The sequence below is a fragment of the Netta rufina genome (assembly GCF_964035555.1).
Source record: "Netta rufina genome assembly, chromosome: 1".
NCBI classification, from domain to species: domain Eukaryota; kingdom Metazoa; phylum Chordata; class Aves; order Anseriformes; family Anatidae; genus Netta; species Netta rufina.
In genome coordinates, this window is record NC_140123.1 from 79,737,391 (window position 1) to 79,761,963 (window position 24,573).

Genomic DNA, 24,573 nt, shown 5'->3' on the forward strand with positions numbered 1-24,573 from the left:
GCGGATAGCGGCTCGCCAGCCGCCAATGGGGCGGCGAGGCGCGGCGCCGGGGCAGTGACAGCGGTCAATCGGCCGCCCGGAGACACGGGCTCCGCCCCGCCCCCGGGGGGGGGGGGGGAGGGAGACGGATGGGAGGCGCATGCGCAGTGCCGTGTTTCTCCTAGCACGTGCGTGCCCCGCGTGGGAGGGGGGAGCTGAGGCGCGCGGGGCGGGGCGGGGCGGGGCGGGGCGGGGCGCGCGGCAGGGAGACCGTTACGCGGCGGCACCGCGACCGTTAGCCGCGGGGGGCTGCGCCGCCGCCCTGCCCCTTGTGTTTTTTCCCTTAATAACGCTTTTTTTCCCCCAAAGTGACCTTGATTAAATTCACTAATTAGATATCCCGGATTAGTCATAGTCTGTTTTTTTTTTTTTTTTTTTTTTTGGGGGGGTGGGGAGTTTGGCAGTGGGTAATTTTTACGAATCGTGTGCCAAAACAGCCAGACCTGCTTTTTTTTTTTTAATTATTTGTAGGGATTTTTTTTATTATTATTTTTTTTTGTCAGTTGTGATGCAGGTTGGCTAAAATTCCGTGGTGTAAACACCATCTGAAAGAAATGCAGAGCAGCATCTCTTTAAGCCAAAGTTGGAACGCCTCACAAAAAAAGAATCTTCTAGGTTCAGGTTGGCAATGAGGAGCCATTTCTCCTCAGAAAGAGCAGTCAGGCACTGGGACGGGTTGCCCAGGGAGGTGGTGGAGTCACCGTCCCTGGGGGTGTTCAAGGAGAGGTTGGACGTGGTGCTTGGGGACAGGGTGCAGTGGGTGACATTGGTGGCAGGGGGATGGTTGGACCAGATGGTCTTGGAGGGCTTTTCCAACCCTAATGATCCTGTGAGTTCACCATTCCTTCTCTTCTGCCCCACCACCAACATTAAAGATGGAAATAACCAGAAAAGGTTATTTCTGCCAGGTGGCTGTTTAGTGGCATAACACGCTGACTGACAGCACGGGGAAAAGCGAGCTCCCCTCTGCACCTTCCTGGTAGGAGCCGCTCCAATTGCTTTGGGATGTGTTGTGCTTTTATTACTTTTTATTATTGACGCTTAAAAAAAAAAATCTATTCTTCTGGCTACAAAACAGCTGTGGCAGCAGAAAACAGTGCTGGAAGTGCTTTTGTGTAGAAACGTGGGCAGTCAGGAAAGCCAGTTTTCTGGCATTTCAGGGAATGCTATAATCAATTGTACTTGAGGAAAACTGCAGATACATTACTTTACCTTTTTACAGTATAAGTTAGAGCTGTGAGAGAAAAGTGATACCAGGGAGAAGGAGGCATGCATGAAACCAAACAGGGTGGACAAGGCAGTTGCGACATCTCTTAGGAAGTGGCAACTGCAACTGGAGGTGCTTCTTCTCATCCTGTTTAACGTTGACTTAGCAAGCGTCCTGTTCTCATTTGAACTGGTCTTCCATCAGCTGCAAGGACAGATGCATGCGGATTTGGTAGCTCACAGAACCTACTCTTTCACTGCTGTGGTATTATTCTGCTCTGTGTATTATTTTGTCCTCAGTAATTTTGCAGCTCTGCTTGTTCCTTTTGAGGCAATTCCGTGGTCTCGAGCACCCTTTTGTTCAGTAAGCATTCTTAAGTGTCTCTTTCCTAACCTGCACTTTGCTGTCTGTCCTTGAATTGAGCATCCTATATCCCATGAACCCTCCATTAGGAGTACATACACGCTGCAAGTGTTTCTAGATCACCAAAATCATTATTTAAGCCAGCAACCACCTTGTGTTTCTGTTCATCTTGGCTACTTCCAGTGTATTAAGGTCATCATCATAATGAGAGCTCAGAAATGAATTTCTGAAGTAGTCACTCCAGAGCTGTATTTTGATTTGTTATTTCCTAGCTCAGTGAAATATTTCTGCGTACAGATGAAAGCACACATTCTGCAAATGCTTTGTTAGTGAAATTTAGCCGGACTACATAGATGGTTCAAGAAACAGACGTATTTTGGTGCTTTAAAGGCAAAGTCTTAAAAACTCTGATTCTTTCTGAATCCTGTATCGCCTTTTTCAGTTTTTGTTAGATTTCTCGTTTCATCCAATGATACAAGTGCATTTTTCTCCTGTATTCCTCCCTCCTATCTATTATGTGACTGGATTTCTACAGACTTTAACCTGGATTTTCTTAGTTAAATCCCCTCCTGGTCAGAATCTCTCTGCTACATGCAGCTTCAGGTGATGTGCATGCGTGACCAACCAGTGATACGTCAAGCATGGTGGGAGCAGCATCCAGTTCAGTCAATCTCAGATGAAGTTTGTCCTCCTCAGCCTCCTCATCACTGTTTCAGCCAGATGATGCGATGTTCTCAAGCCTGCATGGTATTGCCACTGGTGTGATCATCCTTCAACTCATTTCTCTCAAAATGAGCCTGCTTATTTTAAGCAATTTAAGGTGTGATTCCATGGCAGTTTCAGATGATCTAAATCCCAGCTTCCCCCATCCCCTCCTCCCATTCCCACCCCCATGCTCCCATCTCTTTTTCTGTGCTGCCGTAAATGCTTGTGCTACCTCTCTCTGTTGTAGCAGGGAATTGCCAACGAGGCTTATTTTGGCTGTACAGGTGAGGAGAAAACAACTGAGTGAGCCAGTCTTGGGATCCAGTACCTCTGTCAGGAGGGCAGTGACAAGAAGAGGTAATGCTCTCCTTTCTGTTTGTGCTGTTTCTTTCGGGAACTTCAGATGATGTTCTCTTTGCATTTTTTTCCCCCAGTGTTGTGGTTTGTACTAATTACCCCTCTTTATACCTACTCCATTGTTTGTTCCTGTAAGAAATTATCCTGTCACCTACCTATTGAACTAGCAATATACTAAACTAGCTGTAATTAGCAAATTGATAAAGATGCATATGATGCTTAAAACAATAATACAATAGCCTCTGCGTATTCCGCAAACCCATGACAATGCAAATGTCATGCAGTCTAATTTTAGACATGACACTGAGTCTTCTGTTCATTAGCCTTTGTTTATTGCCTTACAGCCAGCTTTAACAAGACGGATTTTAAAGAATCTCTAAGCCATGAATGATAACTTCCTGTTTTATTAATGGATGTTTGTTGTTGTTTTTTTTTTTTTTAATTGCTATAGTTATAAAATCCTTTGTACTCCATTTCAGATGTAAGGCAAGTCTTCTGGGGATATATCCATTGACCATAAGACATTTGGGGTCCCCAGGCAAGAGCTTCTCCCTAGATTATTTCCAGCATGACTACAGACACAGAAGAGAACTGCCTGGAGCTGGGAAGAGAAGCAGGGAGGGAGGAAGGAAGGAAGCTTACACAAAATAAGATTAAATTTGCTTGGCTTTCCCTGGTATGGTTTATGTCAGATCTTGGGTTTTGATTTTTTTTATTAATTAGAATGTAGTAGTTTTGTCTGGAATATGGGTCTTGTACAAATGTTATTGAGGCTGACATCTTGGCATTTGGCACTTCATGCACTGTTTTAGTGCCAAGACTAAAGCCCCTAATAACATTTTGTTGTGTTTTCTTTGTTACACAAAATGCTGCGTAAACCAGGAGGCTTTTGAAAAACAAACTGTTTATTAATTCTAATGGAAAACTTGTTTATTAAATTTTAATGTGTTTTTTCTTTTCTTTTTTTTTTTTTTTTTCCCCAGAAATGCCACCTAATATTTGGTAAAGAAGGACTTTACTTCAGCCTACCCTTCCACTGTCTTCACCTTCCTAAAGAGGAGGCAGCGTACTTTAGAAGCGCATCCTGTATCTTTGCAGGTCTTCACTAAAGTAGTCAGTGGATGTATCAGTGAGACTCATTTTATTGTTAATTTATCTTCTTGATGCACAATATCAGACTCCATTTTCATTGACTGAATAACCGTGGAGTCATTATGAAGGCAATAAGAACTGAGTTACTAGCCTTGGAAGTGATTACTGCTAGATTTTTGCCTCTTAAGCCTCCAAACAGGATGTTGCATTATTATATGCAATTCTCTTCCCTGATGTACTGTCTGAGCATTGGCTAGAGTATCATGTTCCACTCTGATTCATGCAGAACACTTAATCTCAGTGGAGCCAAAGTAAGTATACATGAGATCGTAAATGACAGTTTTCATTGTCACGCTCCTTTTTTTTTATTTTTTTCAATGTGGAGCTCTCTGTCTTGATGAAATACTATTTATTGCAAACCAGGGGCCTGATTGCTAGATGCTACTAAGTCATCAGATCCTACCTAGAACCCCTACCTACCTGTTTTTTTCAGGATAGGTGTTACAGGTCACAGAAATCCTGTTAAATATGACTGGTTTCTAACAGTTGTGAATGCCTCTCCCTCAGGCCACGTGTGATAGGGACAGCCACAAATTGAGCATCAGGGGTGTTCATCCCCGAAGTTGGCTTTTCACAGCTGGTTTGAAGCTGAGGTGTCGGTCTTTTGGCCCAGTTCTGTGAATTACAGAATCATGGCTTACACGTGTAATTTCCCTTGGAAAATAAATACTTGATTTTGAAAATACCTAATTTCTGCACATTCAGGTAAGAGCGTGTGGTAGCTGCCAGTCAGCCAGGGTTTCCCCTTGCTTACCACGTTTGTCAGTCTGAGCCTTGCATGAGGCACAGCACATATCTGAATGCAGCAGCACAAGCCAGCTGGCAGCATTTTGTGCATTGGGCTAGTGAGCAGCAGGATTCTCTTTACTTGTGTGATGCTCTTATCTTTCTTGTTTCAATGTTTATATTGGAGCAATGTGCAGAGGAATGAAGAAGAAATGAGCTGCTCCACAGAGATTTATGAAGAAATTGTCACAACTCTTAATGCCCTTTCCTGCTCCACTGGTACAAACTGTGCCACGGTGCAGCAGAGAACTGAATGTTTTCAAAAGCACAAGGAAACCTGGCTTTTCAGCCTCACAGAGTGCTTGCTTGGGAGGGAGGGAGAGAGAGAAAAGGAAAGCAAGGAGGATTTCTAAGGCTGTGTCAGTACTGTACTTTAAGGAATCATTGAATAAAGCACCTCACATGTATCTTGCTCATCCTCTGGCACTCCTAAGAAAGCACCAGCTGTGACTGCAGTTTGTGAAGTGGCTGATGCTGCAGGTTAAGCAGTAAGTACTTACTGGATCCATCCCCTCAGATGAAGAAGTACTTGGGCAGCCTTGTGTGGAGCTGCTCAGTTTTGCCCGTGATGAGGAATTTCTTTTATATATCAGAGCAGTGCTCTGGTGTATTAAATGCAGCATGTGGGTTTTCTGAGCACGCTTTGATCACCCTAAATCCTCTCAAGCCCTCATTTAGGCATGTATGTCCTCCTCTGTCCTCCCTGTGAGGCACACCCAGCTGGCGATCCCACAAGGCCTCTTGATCCTATTCTGCAGGGAACCTGGTCTGATATAGCTCAAAAGATGCTGTATTTTGCATGGAAGAGATGGTCCAGTTGCCGGCTTCTGATGTTCCCAGATTGGCATGTTGCTTTGTATAACCAGGACGGAAGATAAACGCTTGCACAGCCTGTGCCCTAATTATGCAGCAGATAGAAACTTTTCAGGGGAACTTGGAAACTGGTATGAATCTGAAATGGTAACCCAAACCTAAAATGTTCCATTTTATAATCAGACTCCTAAGTCTTCCCAGCTACCACACTGATCCTACGGTATTACACTAAGCTTTCATTTCAAATCCTTTTGGGTAACTCAGTCCAACTTCCTCCATCTTTCTGAAGAAAATACATTGTGTGATCTGCCTAGTTCTTGCCAGTAACACGAGGGGACAGCATACACTGTAAGGCCTTCGTTTATTGCCATTTTCTTTTTGGCTGAATTGTGTAAAGAGCATGGAACCAGGGCAGCTGAAGGCCTGTAAACCATTTACTTCCATATTTTGAAGGCTCAAGAAGGATTTAAATGATGCATAGATGTTGTGCTGGCTGTGTCCACATGTGAGGAAATTTTATCCACATGGATTATGGTTCATCAAGCTGTCTAGACTCCCTCTGTTACTAAAGCCTATCCTTGCGATGCCACATTTGTCCTACCTTAGAGCTGCTGAACAGCCATTGCAGTAAACATCTTTGCCAGGGGGTGTGCACCCAGGGTCCCTAGGTTTCGAAGGATTTTGAAGAACGAAAGGGCATAGGGAACAAGTGTAATAAAGCTCACTGTGAGATCATATAGAAGGGGGATGTGGCTTTATAAAAAAGTCTCTGTAAACAGTTGACTGTGCCTATTTACATTCTTGAACCCCCATACCCAGAAGCACCAAAACAAATCTGTCCAAATGGTCTAACCAGGGTCCCATGTGTGATCACACACAGGACGATCACACACAGGACAAGGAAGCTGTCTGTTAGGTCCTCATTGCTCCTCTCAGTTTCTTCTTGATTGGAAACTTGAATTGATTTTGGACTTGTTTTTGTTTTTTAACAAAAGATGATGCTTGGGGTCTTTTGACTTCACAAATTTGATATATCTTGTATTTATCTGTGTATTTTATGTCTCTGTACTTGATTTTCTCGCCTGATGCTTTATGTCTGTTTGTTCCTACTCTTCATTTGCATACCTGTGTTTTTACTGCATGTTCTGCTTCTGGTGCTTCCATGCACGTATATGCACACATTTCCACCCACACTCCATCAATACCAATCTTACTATTTGTTACAAATTACTGCAAGGTAATTGAGTAGCTCCTCATTTTTCCTTGAACACTTTGTTCCTCAAGTGCAAGCTTCCCTTTTTATTTCCATCTATGCAGTACCATATCAAATACAGCTGGAAGCATGTCCTGCTAAGAAGACCCCACTTACTCTCTGACTTTAGGATTCTGCCCTGTCCCAGTGGGTCATTAGTGGAACAAAGCCAGAAGGAGATTCAGTTGTTTGCTCAAGTCTGAAAGGCCAGTGTTTCAGAACTGCAGAGTGTGCTATTAACAAGGATGAATCCTTTGGCAATGCATCCTTTCTGCTGCAAAATAGTTGCTGTGTGGAACCTAAGACCCTTATTACAAATTCATGAATGATTTTAATCCATTCTGGCAGCTTTCATAAGCATCGCAGTCATCTGGAAGCAAAAAAGATCATTAGTTTGTGCAAAATAATACAGCTATGCTCATATTTGATCTAGCTCTCTAGTGGGAAAGGAATACTTAAAGTTGTTTTTTTTTTTTTTTTTTTTTTTTTTTTAAATAATCAAGATAGGTTTCTACTATATTAGATCTAACAAATCTATTTAGAAGTCATGTTCAATAAGACATAATAACACAATGCAGGGCATTAAAAAAAAAAAAAAAGACATCTAAAATGTGCACAGCCACCCTCAATGTGCTAGAGATATGCTAGAGGAGTTGTAAAATCATGTTGTAAAACTTAAATACCAGTTGTCAGAAAGTGACAATCTAATAGGAAAATCTAGCTATCACAAATTCCTTCCTTTCATCTTCATCATTTTTAAACATCTGCCCCAAAAATGTGAGTTTCTCTCTGAGCACTCTTAACTTTTGGGGCACTGCTTGTTGCAGACACAAAATCAGGAAGGAAATCAGATCTGAGAGTCAGCAGCTTTTGCTTCCCTGGGGCACTATGGTGCAAAATGATAGCAACAGTCAAGAAGTAACATTTATTGTGGTAGATGCCTGAAGAAGTACCCAACAGCTGATTTCTAGTACAATTTTCATAATAGTATTTTTGCCAGTAGGCAACTGTCAAGATACTTTATGATTGCAAGTCAGAGGAAGCGTGTGTGGGAGAGGATGCATTGAATGGAGTATTCCAGAGCTGCTGTGAAGTTTTCTGTAATACAATCAACCCCGATGTAAGACCAAAAGTAAAGATCTGACTTTCAAAATTCCAGCTCTTATTTCTATAGAGCACCAAGCACAGCTGAGCTTTAGTTGAAGCTCCTAAATGCTAAGAAATCTCTAACTTCTGTCAGTAGAACAGGTTCGTCCCACTTGCTCAGATTTGCAAAAGGAATTCATGTAAAAAAAATGTTTATAATTCATCTCTCTTCCCAGTCTGCCATGAAGAATTTGTGGTTTTACAGCTTGCTTTGCCACTGAATAATCAGAATCAGGCACCCTTCCTCTCTGCTCTGTTATGAATAATTTGCATGAAGGGGTACCAAAGAAGAGTGTAATGAAATTACCCCCAGGCAGCTGAAGAGTCTGAAGAAATTAAGCCTGTGCATAAACTACATGTAGACTTAAAAAAGAACAAGAGACCCATGCCTGAAACAGAGCAACGAGATGGCGAATATTTAGGTTGGTTTATATTTATTTACAAATGTTGGTAGCAGATGGTTACCAACATTTCATCAGTATGTCTGCATAAGCAAACTTAAAAGCTGTAACAAACAGCACAATTTATGTAGCAGCTCGCCTTCTTTAGCCCACTCTCAACTCGCATTACCCAGAACAACTCCCATTACAATTCATCACACAGCTAAGTAGCTAAAAAAGGGAAGAGATGCAAGGGGAAAACCAGGAAAGCAGGATGGTTGTCCAGCGCTAAGGATTGGTGGTTTCTCCACCACGGATTGCTATGACTGATAGTTCTGTACACAAAGAATCCTTTTCAGAAGATTTCTTCCTCTCCCACATACACTCCGTTGTACCCTGGTTGTTAAAGCTTATAGAGGCTACAGAAGCAGACACTACCTGAGCAACCAGATAGGCATAATCTATCTCACTGCTCTCTTTGTAAGGGAGTATATTTAGCAGACGAACTGAGCCAGTCTGCTTTTTTTTTTTTTTTTTCCTCCACATTACCCTTTTATTTTCATGCAACACACAAGCTGTCGGAGATGAGGTGATGACTGACAGATGAGGGTGGCTGGTCCAATGGATGCCTCTGGTAGATATTAGTTAAAAAAGTGCTAGGTAAATGAAATAAATTAATAGAAAGGGGGGCTCTCAACTGAATTTCCCCAACAGAATGCTTCACACCTAAGGGTACCTCCCACTGAAACAGTTTAATTCAGCTGTGCTCCCCTCTCTCTTGAATACCCAATTCACTCACGAGTTCAAGAAGAAAGATTATGTTTTTGCAGGCAACTGGAAGGAAATACTTGTGATGCCACAGTGGAGATGGAAGAAAACATCAATTATATCACTACAAAGGGGATGGGCAATATAATGAACAAACAGTGATTTAAAAATGGAAACGTGAATGCTTGCTCTGTAAATATTTGGACTGGCGCTGACTTTCCTGTTCCTGTTTTAGCTAGTGGCAAGGAACAGGGTCATGCCCTGTCAAAGGATGTCACTGTAGACAGTGCAGAGATGAGGGTAACACCATCATTTCCCTGTCTGACTTGGCCTCACAGCCTGCCTGGGGTCAGAAATCCTCCATTCAGCAGGAGCCCAAAGTGTGCGTGTCCATGTGTGTGTGGGCTTGTGTCTGAGAAATAATTACTGACTGTACACTTATAAATCAAGACAATTACCAACTATAGTCTTTTGTTCCTTTCTGGGAAAATCCTGTATACAGGAGCTTTGTAGCCTCATAAAAAGCGGGTGGAGTCTTAACTGGTTTAGAATATGCTGATTTGATTGATTACATTAAAAATATTAAGAGGCTGAGAAAAAATATTCCTTTCCTGTCTCATTTATATGTAGCAAATGCTCAAAACAACTTTTTTATGAGAGTGAGCATCGACTTAATTAGAAGTGGCGTGCTTTCAAAAGATTCCTTCTGCGTGATTCGACACATCACAGAGCAAGTTTCACTTAAGACAAGGACATGCATATTTAGATCCAAGGCTTGCAGGGCGTGCCTGCTGTGTACGGTTCACTGAGGTCCACCCTCAGAGTGAAGCCGGTCTGAGCTTACACATTAGCCCAACTAGTGAGCATTTCCATGGCAAGATTTGAGCGATGCTCTTGTTCCCTCATTGTTTCTGTACCTCATTGTTTTGGTATGTTCCTGGGCAGTGGAGCACAGAGCTGGCTCTGTGTGCTGGGACCCATCCTTGTGCCACCCGAGGCAGCCCTGGCACAGCCAGGAGTGGCAGGGATGGGACAGGGATGTAGGGCCACCAGTGCTCTGCTTTGCTTCTGCCCTTGCTGCCCAGTCCTAGAAGCAGACTAAGTCCTTTGGGGGCTTTAAAGCAGCGCCAGCCTGAAAGCACCAGCCTGAAGAGTGGATGATGGATGGGGGCAGGCTAGGAACTGGCTGGGAGCCCTGAATCACTCTGCAGTTCAGGCATTACCACGCTGGAGGAGACTTTGGCAGCGTCCACGCTTACCTTCCAGCTGAATCATCCCGCACCTGGCCAGGGTCGGGACGCCAGGGAGGGAGGCTGCCCTGCCAAGGGACTGTGCCTGGCTGGGGCTGGGGTGAGCTCTGGGGCTGGGGCTGCCCCCCAAGCACAGGCACAGCCACCCTCCTGCCATCCCTTGGGAAGCAGAAGCTCGGGGCCTGGCCATCAGTGGGTGCAACTGCTGCCACTGGGCTCGTCTTAGAAGTCGCGGGTAAAGACATATGTAGGCTACAGCAGATCACATTTTCATTAGTGGTGCTGTTTCTGGAGAGGAGCACTGAGTAGTAATCATTATTATTGCTTTAGCAGATTGTATCTGTGCGCTGCTGCCACCTGCCACTCTCCATACCACGCTGCAGAGACAGCCCTGGCTTTAGAGCCTAGTGGGTGACCTTATTATCAGCTGCATGTTTTCGAAGCCCACAGAAGGCTGGCTGCAAATTATACAATTTAGAAATAAATACACTGGAGACCTCCTTTTCCTTGCTGCATGGCTTCTGGGTCTTTAGCATCCATGCAGGTCATTTTTCATTTTTCTCTCTGCGGCAGGCTAAGATATTTGGTGAGGGAAGGAAGGGGGAGAGAAGGAAGGGAAGGGCAGAAGGACGGAGGGAAAGGAGAGAGGAGAGGGGAGAGGAAGAGGAAAAATGATAAGAACAGCCAGCAAGAAAAAGAGAAAAATAATTTCTACAAAATCACATATAAGCAGAGATAATGGCATTGCCAAGACCTGGTTCGCTGAACAAAAGCAAAAAGCAAAGTAAGTAAATATGTTTTATCTAGCAACAGCTTACCAGCTGAAAATTGTCCATGCCAGCACAGAAGTTATCAGGGTCAGCAAGCCACCCCATTCCCTTCCCTTCCCATAATTTGTCTAGCTGGTGTTAGTGAACTTAAGATTTCTTGTCCCCTCAGTGCTCAACATTCCTGGGCTCTAACCCACAGCAGTCCAGGTGATGGACTGCCTGGGTGCTGAATTTGATTTTATTTTTTGCTTGTTTATTTCTGAAGTGAGAGAGCTGGGATTTCAGACTTTTCACTCAAGTGCTATCTTTACTTTCTGGGCTATTGAATATGCAGATGCAGAAGGCCAGAGTAATTCGGGACCTCTGGCTTCCCCACCTGGCTGAGTGTCACAGAGATGATACATCAGAAGGGGAAGTAAGACAGTGGGGGATCCAGCAATAATTGCTTGGGTGGTACTACAAAAGCATAAAATGATGTTGGTGGAAACTATGCTCCCAGCTCTGTCCGGATGGCCAGCCTCTCTACGACCCGTCCAGGCACTCACCTGGGTCAACACGAAATATGGCACAGATTGTTTGGAAGGCAATACTTCTTTGGATCCTTATGCTGTATAAATCCGTGTTCACTGATTCAACAGAGGTGCACAAGTTTACACCACTGGGAAGTCTGGCCATATCTTTAATTTATAACTCAAACTCTTTGTCCCAAATCTGGAGAAAATGATTCCAAAATGTGATTCTCTACGCTGGGAACAGTGTCATTTAAATGCAAACTGTGGCTTGGCCATGGTCAAAGGTTTGTGGAATGCATTGTTTCCATTTTAAATGTGTAGAAAGAACGAAATTTGTAGCTGAAAGCCTGATAATGTGGTTATCCTTGTTCAATTTTTTAGCACCATCTGTTCTTCCCAAGTAAGAATTCCTGACAAATCATATAAGCGAAAACTTACTTTATTTCTCCATGCAGCAGACAAACCATTAGAGTTACGGAAATCTGGTTGGGCAAAGAAATATGTTTATAAAATGATTGGTTTAAGTCTTTGTTGTCTGAGAAAATGACTTTTTAATGTACTGACAGCTGTCTCCCTCTGGCATGTTTTCAGTTTAACAGTTTATGTTGGAGCCAGATCATTTGTTTCATAACTGGCTGCAGCATAACAAACAGCACTTTTAAATCCCCAATCAGCCCACGTATCACATAAATGTTATTTGTCCCAATTGGAATACCTTCCCAATAACTACTTTTTCTTAATCGTGCCTGAAAAATGCATAAGTAATATGGCCACACAAAAATCCTCTTTTAAGTCCTGTCGATAAAAACATTACATACATGAAAAGTTTGGGTATTTTAATAGGTTGCCTTAATTTAGAGTTGAGGCAGCTACCCAGCACATCAATGCATACTTATTTATTTGCTGAAATACTTCTATAGTGCTTATTTAAATCGTATCTAGAAAACAAATGTTATTATTTTCTGCTCCCTAAAGCCTGTTTCCAAAACCCAGCGTGCTGGACATGGTGCAGACACAGTCCGCATGCTTACAGGCTGAGCCAGGGGGCTGTTTAAGCATCTTCACTGGACTTCATCTCCCCATCTGTATCCAGTGGTGTCCGGCTGGATCCAGGCTGATTTTGCATAGCTGAGTACAGAAGTCTGGCCAGAGTTTGGTGTCCACCCTCCCATCCTTCGTGCACCACACCGGACATTTCACCTCCGCTTTGGAGCAGCACTGGTCCCTTTGGTTGGAAACTGCAGTATGAACACAGAAATCAATTCATATTAGGGGCAGCTGGAAGTGGTGCAGAGGGAATTTTTCTTCATTTACATCTAAAGTGGTCTTCTGACATCACTGTAGCTCCTTAAAGGGTCCTATGAACTTAGTATTTGATGAACATGGCACAGAAAGGACAACATCAGAGTACTATGTCTGGTTTTGGCAGTGTGATGCTACTTTTCCCTGTTCCATGGGGAGAAGAGAAGCTTTTAGGTCAACCTGATCTTTTTTGACATAGCACATTCTGTACACAGCAGTGCCACCCATACTCATTTGGTAAGGCTTCCTTAACATCGTTTTGAGGAGATGTTACTGATTTTATTAATGATTAGATCAACTCATCATGCAACAAGAGCAGTGTTCAGGCATCTCCTCAAGGGTGGAATATGTTCTTTGACCCTGAACCATAGCATTTGTGCCCTCTTCTAAATCTTGTCTTTCAAATAAATCTTGCAACCAAGGTGGGAAGGATCTACTGCGGGTAGAAAATTGTCTTGCTAACCGAACAGCGAATGACACCATTCCTGGATGTATTTCTGTGTTGCGTTCCGTGTCTGTGATCTATCCCTAGGCTATGTGCACTCTGAACTGAAACATTTATTTCATGTCAAAATAGTGTGCTTATAGACCATATGAAAACAGAGCAAATGTTAAAACCTTTGTGAGCTTTACGCCACCAATGAATAGCATAGGGAAGGAAAAATGTAAGCTCTCCGTAGAAATAAGCACCTAGATAAAACAACTGCAAAGGAAAATGTGTCTGGAGAATGGCTTTTTAGGGGAAAGAAAGAAGCCCCATTAAATAAGCAAGCATTTGTCAACTGGTTGCCAGAGATTGCAGCTGTAGGTAGGAAAGCAACTTCTGACCCTTGGATTTTAGATTCTCTCCCTAACCTGCAACAGTAGCGGTGTGACACAAAGGTGAAACCTGGAGCTGCACAGGCAGCAGTACTGTGGTTGTATTGACTGTCCCCTTTCCCTACAGTGACTGGGGAACCTGCATTAACTCTGCTTCAAGCTAAGGCTTGCTTTTAAGTAGAGGACTCGCAATGTCAGGTAGGCTGACCGTCAATGGCAAACGAAGCTTAATGGTCAGAAGGGGAGCGATGGGGGTTATGTGGCTATCTTGGATGACATGACATGGATTCCTAATGTTGAAACTCTGGGAGAACCTACATCAATGCTATTTAAGCTGAAGCTGCCCCTGTATTGACCTGTAGCTCTCATCTGATCATTGTGCCTGTGAGAACTTGAGTGGAGAAGAGGAAAAGAGGGCAGTTCATATTTGATTCTAGCTCTAGTTCAGGTCCCAGAACTCCAGAGTGCTCCCAGACTTATGAAGAGTTTTATTCTGAAAGTTTTATCTCTCACATGCAAGCAGAGGACCTGGTCCCAAAACTGTGTGGAAAGATTTCAAATCTGGGTTAGTCTTGCTCCCTCTCTGACTCAGGAAGCTCTCAGTCACGGTAGGTAGGCAAAATAGTCACATCTCCCTGAGTAGTATTCCATTTTGGGGAGCCAAAGATTCCCTGAGTTTTGGGGCTGCTAGCACATGGCATTCAAGGTGGGCTTTACTCCAGGCACAGCAGAGGATGGAGCACAAAATGGTGTGGAGTAGAAAAGATGAAATTGCTGCAATAGCACAAAGAAAATATTAGTAATTCTGAATATAGATTTATTAGCAGAGTTCATAAAAAATCTCAATTCTATGTTTAAAATTATGAATGCTCTTGCAAGATACTCTCAGCTCTGAAGTGTGCCCTACAGTATATTTTTTGCAGCTATTCAGATGACAATGGAGTGTCAGGAATGTCACATTGTGTGTGTGTGGATATGTAATAGCATTCATGAGCTTCTGTGATGACACAAGCTTTGTAGAAGCTCTCCGACTATAGCAGATCTCAAATAAGCGATTGTTCTGAATAAATTGTCTACGCTATTGTTTTCCCACTGCAAACAGAACAGAGCCATTTTTAAACAGGCTGGATAAAAAATGACATAGAATTCACTGTGTGAAAGGAAAGGACAATTTCAATTATATTTTCCTCGATATTTTCTGAACACTTCTCATAACGTTTTTTTTTTTATTATTATTGCACAATTCTTTTGGTTCAAACCCAGACAAGGCTTTGGAAAGTGTTGCCTCCCACTAACAAACATGAGATTTGCACACAGTTATTCGCTTAATGTTTTGGAACAAGGAGTCGCTTATGCTGCTAGACAAGGGGCAGAGCTTGGGAAAACTTTGCTATGGCACTTCTCCAAGCCACAGCTGAAGAGGGCTGTGCTTTTGTTTCTTAGATTTCAGATGCTAATTGCGGCAGGATACTTGTACAGCACATTAGTGAAAGCCTTCAGTAAGACAAAGGTGCCATAGCAGTCAATATTCATGGTTCAGCAAACAAGCTGAAGCCCCAGTATCTTGCTGGGGAATGTGGGGCTGTTTTCCTGATGAGTCCTTGCAGTCGGTTCATGACCCCTCATGGTCATTACAGACCCCATGCCAGATTTTGTGAGAGGGTTGCTGTCGAGCCAATACAGATGATAGCAGCCCATCTTCTGAAACTCTCGCTGCAGTTTCAGCTGGATGCAGCATTTATGTTGTCTCAAGTTGTGATTTACAGAACATTTACAAGATACTTCACTTTGGAGTGAGCAGAGCAGCAGTGAACCAGCAGAGAGCCAGGCAGTGTGCCCAAGCACAGGCTGATGTGCACATGTGCCCTGAGAGGGACAGCCTTCAGGAAGACTGTGATTTACAGCCACTCACCCATCCCAACGCATTAATGTTTTGGGCAGATGTCACAGGCCACTCCACCCTCCTTGCAGCACATTTTTCAGCCTCCTTACCACACTGCCCTGTGCTCGGGGCTGCCTGTAACCCCAGCTGGAGTGGGGAGGCACAACTGAAGCCAAGAGGGAGATTTTGAGCATCTTCCAGCAGGCAAAATGTTCTTCCCTACCACATTCCTCATGCGGAGTTTAAACCCTTGCTGAGAAGCCAGAGCACTGCCAGAGACCCCAGGGCACTCAGGGAATGGGCACCTCTGAGGCTAGAGAAGGTCCTCACTCCTGTGTAAGGTCCTTCATTAATACAGAAGTACGGTAGCAATAGAAGATAACTGAGACTGGAAAGGTGCTACCTAATAGGGCACACAAGAAATAAGGGAACTTTCATGTCTAAAGCCTGCTGTTTTAAACAGCAGTGTCAGCTAAAATGGGAGTATTTTTTAATTTACCTTTCATACTATATCAGTTCCAGAGATGGTCACATTTTCTCTGTAGTGATATTACTGAAGTAATTCTCAGCTGAGTCCGTAGCCTTATTTTGTGTCACATCACTCTTAGATATCTGAAAACATACCATAAGTATTAGGCATCTCCTGGAAATGAAGAATTATAGAAAACACTTGCCTCATCCTTGAAAATGACAAAATATTTTACTGTCAAGAAAATCAGCCACAAACTGTCTTTTAGTGTAAATTGCAACCAGGAGGTTCTCAAATAGGTTGCAATGATCAGCCTCCCCATTAAAAGCCTCAAAGTGCCTGCATTATACTCTCGGTGGATCATGATTTTGCTGTTGTTGTTGTTTAATTAGGGCAATTAAAAACATTAGCGCAAGATTTTCAGCAGGAGGAACTGCAGCTTGGGTGGGGTGAGAGGAAGACGAGCTCCTTGCTCTGCAGTTTGCTGTGGCTGTCGTGCACCCCTCTGGGCAGTGCTATGAGCATCGCTCTGCCTGAAATGATTTGGATTTATTGAAATGCCCACCACTGCTTCGTTTTCAGAAATATTTCTGCCCATTGCTAAAGGTTACTGTGAGAACAAGATGCCATCTCGTGGTCGGATTTTCATCTCACAGGTCTGAGTTTGCTTTCCTGAGAAGCTAGTTAAATGGTCCCTCCAGCTTAAAACTAACAAAATAACTAAACAAGCATTTTCAGATTTCATTATAAACCCAGGTCCCCCACTAATACCTGAAGGCTTTTAAAGCAGAATGTTCTGCTATTAATCATAACCCAGAAGTACATTTAGAGATAACAATCATTTACGAAGTTATGAAAGCAAAATGCTGATACGTGCATTTTATTTTTCGAAAGTCAAGCAAACATATTAATTTTCCAAAGTGTAATGATTTTGTGCAACTGCTTGGAAAAAGGTAGTGCAAGCATTATTCAAGGGAAAGCCTATGATTCCCATAATATAGGTTGATGTAAATAGCTGGTAGGACTACCTCATCTGTTTTCTACATTTCCTTATTTCTGAACCTCATGTACAAAGCTGAGTGATAAGAACACCAACAGGCAAAACATGCCTGAAATACAAAGCTTATAGACTTAGGGAGCACTTCCTAAATTTGGAAGTTTGTCCAATCAGTTATTCAGGAGTAACTTGTGAAATTAAGAATCAAAGACTTGCATTTTATAAACCATTCCCAATGTTCAGGGCTGGGGATCAGGTGTGGTGGTTTGACCATGCTAAGCAGCTAAACACTATAACTGCTCTCTCACTCGCACTCCTTAGATGAGGAAGGGAAAAAGTACAGGAAAGAAAAACTCATGGGTTGAGATAAGGATAATTTAAATAAGGGAAAAAAAAACACTTATTAAGGAAAGATTATTATAAGCTAAACAATTGAACAAAAGGGGAAAAAAAGGGGAAAAAAAGGGGAAAAGGCAGGGGGAAGGGGAAAAAAAACAACAGAACAAAGGCTATGTGGAAGTGCAGAGATGTAATCAGCTGTTTGAGTACAATTCTTACATATATATTAACATTTTCCTTTCCAGTTTCCAACTTGGAGTGCAACATTTTTCATCATACTCTTAGATCAGGATTCTGATTCTAACAATGGTTCCTAGTGCATAGAACTTTTCCAGAGAACAGAGAAGCAAACCAGTCCTGAGCAGTATCTACCCAAATCTGTTTCTTCTTACCAAAAAGCAAGGTCTGAATGCACAGTAAGGCACCTTTTTCATACAGCCTGTTGCTCAACCTTCACAAATACTTAAAAACATTCTTCAAAGTCAGCCTTACCTGCATGCACTTGAGCTTCTGAGGTTGGTTTTATTTATTTATTTTTGTAATTATTATGTTTTAGGGCTGGGAAGGAAGCTTAGAATGCATGTAAGTTACTTTACTGAGAACAGTGAAGGTGAAGGAAGTACTCAAACTCACCAACATGAAACAACTGTAGAACCCAGGAACACTTACCTGCCTGCCTCTGAACTTGAGTCACTGCCAAACTACTTCCCAGTGAAGTAGTACCAAGTAGTACCACCTGGGTTTTACAGTACCGAGAAGGCACCACCAACATAACTAGCTCATAGAGTCTCTAGAATTATTTCACAGAGACCATAGAAAACACGAAGAAAAAGCAGCCTACTGGGAAACACTGAGTTCATTTCACCAGGACAGTAGAAAATAGAAAAGCACTCCAGGTAACCCAAGCCTCAACCTCCCCTGGGGAGGCAATTCCTCCCATATATCCTCATGCTTCCTATATAGCAGAGGTCAAATGATCCCCACCTGGCAGATTTCACTTCACAAGGGTGGAGCCAAGAGACCTTGTGGAATAGGCTCATCTACCTGGCTTCAATGTTTTAAGGTCAATTGCTCCTTATTGCTAAGAGAAATAACCTGACAAGGGGCTTAGTGGTTAGAGTTGACCTAATGAATTAACTACAAAAGGTGCGTAAGGGTCATATTTCTGTTAGTCATTCTGTGAGGAAAATTAGTACAGAGCCTGTTAAAATAAGATAAATAAACATATATAAAATAAATAAATAACAGAAAAAAGAAAATGACCTTAAAGGCAAAATTGCTGTCATAGATTTTCATCTGCCTAGTCACAGATAAAGAATATAGCAATCAGAATGACTTTTCTTGACATTAATGTTATTTAATTTTGCTTTTCTGAGATCTCTTCTTTATGCAGGACTTTTCAAAATCTAGCTCCTCTGACTACAGTATTTGCTTTGGCTGCATATAAACTCTCAGGTATAAATGCCAGGATCCGGATCCTCACTCCCTATTCAGGTCAAGGACTGGGCTGAAAGTTTTGGCTTTAACTTGGTTACATGACTACGTTGCTGCTGTTGTGGTTTCCCCCGGCCAGCAGCTAAGCACCACGCAGCCGTTTGCTCACCCTCCCCACTCCCTCTCTAGGATGGGGGAGAGAAATAGGAAAATGAAGCCTGGGTGTCAAGACAGAGACAGTTTATTAAGAAAGGAAAAAAATAAAAAATAACGATAATAGTATAGCTACTACTAATGTGTACAAACAAGTGATGCACAATGCAATTGCTCATCACCCGCTGACCGATGCCCAGCCTATCCCCGAGCAGACGGCCCCCCCATCCCAGCTAACCACCCCTAACTATTGTTTAGCATGATGTCAGAGGGTATGGAATAACCCTTCGGCCAGTTTGGGTCAGCTGTCCTGGGTCTGTCCCCTCCCAGCTTCTGCTGCACCCCCAGCCTGCCTGCTGGTAGGACAGAGCAAGAAGCTGAAAAGTCCTTGGCTTGGTGTAAGCACTGCTCTGCAACAATTAAAACATCAGGGTGGTATCAACACTCTTTTCATGCTAATCCACAACATAGCATCCTACCAGCTCCTAGGAGGAAAATTAACTCTATCCTAGCTGAAACCAGGACAGCTGTTTTCTGGCAGGTTGCAGGAAGAAGATTGGCTGGCTTGGGGGAACTTCTGTACACATGGCTTTTAGGCTGCAGCCAAAGTGTTCCTCTAGATCTGGAAGTTTGAAGATGGTTGAGTAGTTAGAAAGCTGCCTGGCAAAGAAGGACCTGAGAGTATCGGTTGATAGTCAGCTGAATATGAGCCAGCAGTGTGCTCAGGTGGCCAAGAAGGCCAACAGCATCCTGGCTTGTATCAGAAGCGGTGTGGCCAGCAGGACTAATGAGGTGATCGTCTCCCTGTACTCGGCTCTGGTGAGGCCGCACCTCGAGTACTGTGTTCAGTTTTGGGCCCCTCGCTACAAGAAGGACATCGAGGTGCTCGAGTGAGTCCAGAGAAGGACGACGAAGATGGTGAGGGGTCTGGAGAACAAGTCTTATGAGGAGTGGCTGAGGGAGCTGGGATTGTTCAACCTGGAGAAGAGGAGGCTCAGGGGCGACCTTCTTACACTCTACAGGTACCTTAAAGGAGGCTGTAGCGAGGTGGGGGTTGGTCTGTTCTCCCATGTGCCTGGTGACAGGACGAGGGGAAATGGGCTAAAGTTGTGCCAGGGGAGAGGTTTACATATTTGGAAGAATTTCTTTACTGAAAGGGATGTTAGGCATTGGAACAGGCTGCCCAGGGAAGTGGTGGAGTCACCATCCCTGGATGTCTTTAAAAGATGTTTAGATGTAGAGCTTAGTGATGTGGTTTAGTGGAGGACTTGTTAATGTTAGGTCAGAGGTTGGACTAGGTGATCTTGGAGGTCTCTTCCAACATAGATGATTTGGTGAATGAGATGGAGATAGCAAACAAATGTAAATGAGAAAATAAAGCTTTTGGACAATGACAATTATTTGAAGACATTCCCACACATTTAAATTGGTTGAATACTCGAAAGTTAAGTAATATAAATTCAGGTTGCATCACTGAACTTGAAGTAGTAAGATATACTTGCACCATTGTAGAATCTCAGTTACAGTTTAAATTGTCTCTGCCTCAAACTTCACAAGAATGAAAGAGAAAAGCACATCTTTCTACTTTGTCAGCTAGTGGCAGACCTAGAGGAAAAAAATGTTAAATTGTTAATAAGTTGTTAAATTTTAAAAATAACGTTGTTTTTAGGACATTTCACCAACTATATAGTATTTAGTAGTAGTCAGACTACAAATGAAAGAAAAGATGAAAGAGTAGAAGGTACTTGAATGGCCTTAATTTACATGGCAATTGACAACAACAACAATCTACAATGATTTATAAGTGCCTTACACCATTCACCCTTAAGACAAAAAAATGGGATTCCCATCTAATTTAAGAGGAGTGCAATCCCTCTCAAAAAATGAGAGTCTGGGGTACATGACTGAGTACTGAAAATCTTAAGACTAGGCAGCACCGAAGTCAACTGAGAAGGGAGTATGAGTCTCTTTGGATCTAGATGTAACTGAAAGGAAACTCAGATTTTAGCCCTGAGCAACTATTTTCAGGGACAGGCTGGGAACTGGTACTTTTTAACCCAGGGTCCATTTCAGCATCTTCAAAGCTAAAGAAATGGTTGACTGCTCTGTTGAATTGTGTTCCTAGCAGAAAAATGACTGTGCATTGCCTGCATGCAGGCCATGGCTCTGGTCTTTGCTATATGGCCCCACAGGCATGCTGGCAGTGGCTGTATGTCTATGCTCATAAACTGTGCATGCCCAGAAACACTCCTGGGCATTAGGACTGATGCTGTGGGGTGGCTGATGTCCATGCCAGGTCACCATCTGGCCTTCAGATGGAAACAGCTGTGTGCACATGGCCACCTGCTGCTGTTGGTGCCTGGAAATAGCTCTGGGGGAGCACCCAGTGTGGCTCAAGGAGCAGTTTAAGGTAGGTGCTTGTGGTCCTGTGCCCAGGAACCTGCTTGGCTTGACCAGCACTGTTGGACACAGAGCAGAGCAGGGGCTGTGCATGCAGCCAAGGATGAGGGAGGGGAGGAAAGTGCAGGTGCAGTGATGGGAAATGCTTGGCTTGAGTCAGCCCTGACAGCACTGTGGGCTCTGTCCTGATGCCCCAGCAGGAGACAGGGAGGTGCAGCCAGCCCCGAGCCCGTCTCCATGCCTGCACTGCAAGGAAGGTGACCACAGCCAGGTGCGAGACAAGAGGAGCAGGGAGCTCTGCTGGGCCAGCCCTGTGGCAGCTCCATTTGGCAGGTGCTGCTGCGTCTAAACTGGTGTCAATTTGTGGGAAAGCATAACAGAGCAAAGGTGTGAGTGAAAGCAAAGGATACAGGGAAAAGAGAGCTACTGTACTGCTGCCAATTGATTTTTTTTTTTTTTTCTTTTTTGACAGCAAAGTGGCTTTTATTCTCACTGCATCATGATGAGAGCTTCAAAGCCCATTTAAGTGCCTGTTTGCCTTTCCTTTTATTCTGCATTGCAGCTGGCATGCCCAAGTAAGCCAGCTTGCTCTGAACGCACACTAGAGATTGTCCAACATCATCAAAGCAGAAGTGGTACCGTCATGTGCTCCTTCAAGGCAAGCAGACATCAGGGTTAGAGAAGAAAGCCGAGGGTGTGCTTGTCTTCCCATTCCTCCCAGATGTGTCCTCAACTGTGGCAGCTGAGGCACAGCAACCAGCACCGTGGGCTTCGCTCACACCTGCCAAAATGGAGAGGAGCTGAGTGAAATACAAACTGACAGAGCCAGTCACTGAGCTCCAGGGGGCCTCTTTCCTTACAGGTGCTTCTGCCTGCAGAGGCAGATTTTCTCTGCAGCTACACACTAATCTGAAAATTTAAGCAAGTTATCATGTAATTTTGTACTAGATGTTTGCTCTTTTCTTTCTGTCTTTTTTTTTTTTTTAAATCTTCTGCAACACTGATAGACATTAAAAGACAAAAGGCAAAGAAAAATTCAATGAAAGTGATTCGTTCCCTTCCACCCTCTATCTGCCAGCTATGACAGGTAGCAAATAGAGCAGCACTGCATCCTGCCTTGGGTCAGGTCAGGACCACCCGCTGCTGCAAAGTCAGCATGATCGGGAACCAAAATATCCATAAATGTCAAGTGTATCTCCAAAGACAGCAAAGGTGAAAGGAGCACCTGTGTTCACACACACTGCTCCTCTGCACAAACAGGGCATAGAGCTGTTCTCTGCCGCTGGATGACAGCCAGTTTAGAAAGATACAATTTCATTTTAAGTGCCTGTGCAATTCCCCTGGTAAATCATTCCAGCTGTTAATCTTCTTACTTCAAGGAAACTGTGTCCTATGTTGAGGCTGAGTTTATCTATACAGAGTTTTGCTTCCAGCTACTAAATGTTGGTCAGCTGCTGGCTGCAGGATGGACAGACAGGACTGGAGGCAGCTCTGCAGGTTTGGGGGAAAGAAAGGAGAATGCATTGTTCCTCTTTTATTCCCTAACAAAGCTAATTCACAGCACTGGCCAGTGACAGCAGTAGTTTGTAACTACTGATGTCCTCCTCCTCCCCCTTCCCTGTGAATTCATTCATGGCTGTAAAAGCAACTCTCACGCCAGCATTTTTTAACATGTCTATCTAAAATGATTGTAAGACCCATTCTTGAGCAAGCTGAATGACTCAATCCCTCTGTACAAGCTGAGTAACTTGATCCCTCTGCATCACAGGAATTTCCTCCCTGTTCTGGATCATTTTATGTGTTCCTCCTGCGAGTTCCCTCCTTCCTGCATGCTCCCTGGGGGCATGTTATTCTTGCAGCACTCTCACAATTTCCGCATACAGAGGCAAGATCACTTTCTTGCCTTAGCCTTCTTTAGGTGTTGATTTGCCCATGCTATCACAACAACTAAGGCAAGGTGAAGGACTCATGGCTTTCTGTGACAAGCAGACCATTCCCTCAGCTGACACAAACACATGGATGTGTTTCCAACAGGATGGCTGAAAAGTCTCCCCAAACCAGATTTGCCCTCAGCAGGGTGACTAACCACAGGCCAGGCCTGGTGCTTGTCTTCTGCTGTGACCTCTTCCACCCTCCTTTGGCAGGTCACCCAGCACTGTCAGCGCAGGTCTTGGCCCCAAATTTTCCTAATCCAGCAGGTCAAACCCCCCAGATGCTCCTCCTAAAGTTTAAGTTTCTGCTTATTTCTGAATCCCAATAATGCTTTGTTGACTAACAGTTCAACAGTTCATACTTATTTATATATGCAAACTTACGTGACCCATATTTTGTTACAGAGGAAGTTTTAGCAGCCTAGAATCAGAGAGAAATACTTGAATCTGGGTGCCACCAGGGCATAGCAGCCTGGAGAAACTCCAGTCTCTGGCACCCAGCCACAAACCACTATTCCAAATGTGGATTTCTGTGGCAAAATAATCTTCCTGAATAGAGTCAGTAAGTTCTTACCAGATCCAGCCCTAGTTACAGTTTATTTTGTACAAGTTTATTATGATCATTTTGCCACTCTAACAATGTGGGTGATGCTAATGAGCCACAGTTACAGCATCTCGGTAACTCTGCCTGAAATGACACCCAGAAAGATCAAAACAGAAGACAAAGGTTAATTGAAAACTCGCAAGGTCGTCATCGTCCTCCAATATGCTAGAACCTGCTTCTCGTTCCTACTAGCTGGATTTCCTGAGTATACAGCCATCAGATACTAGTTTTCAGGTTTTATGGCCAAGTAAAATGTAAAATGTTTATTTTCAAAAAAAAGGTATCCAATAATATTTATCTGCAGTATTTCATAACTGCCAAATGTGGGAACAGTGCTAAAAACTGGGGAAAAAAATCCTCTTATTTCAACTTACTTTATGTTCTGGAAAAAAAAATAAAAATCTGTCGATTTAGAATATCAAATAGACATCCATATCAAATAGACATCCACTTTCCTGCCTTCACCTCAGAGGTATCGAAAAATATTACCCTGTCAGTTCTACTCAGACCTAACAGGAAAAGATTGCCTCTCACAGTATCTGCTCACAGCCCAAGCTAATCCTTTTGTAGCACTTGTCTGTTAATATTTAACAGGCTCCAAAGTGCTCAGATTCAGTGGCCAAAAGCCTCACTTACAAAGTAATCCTGTACTAAAATTTCTATTTGGTTTCTAACACGTAATCTTTGCCTTTGTGAAATACTTTTGATTACTTAGAAATTCTGACATGACCTTAATACATGTC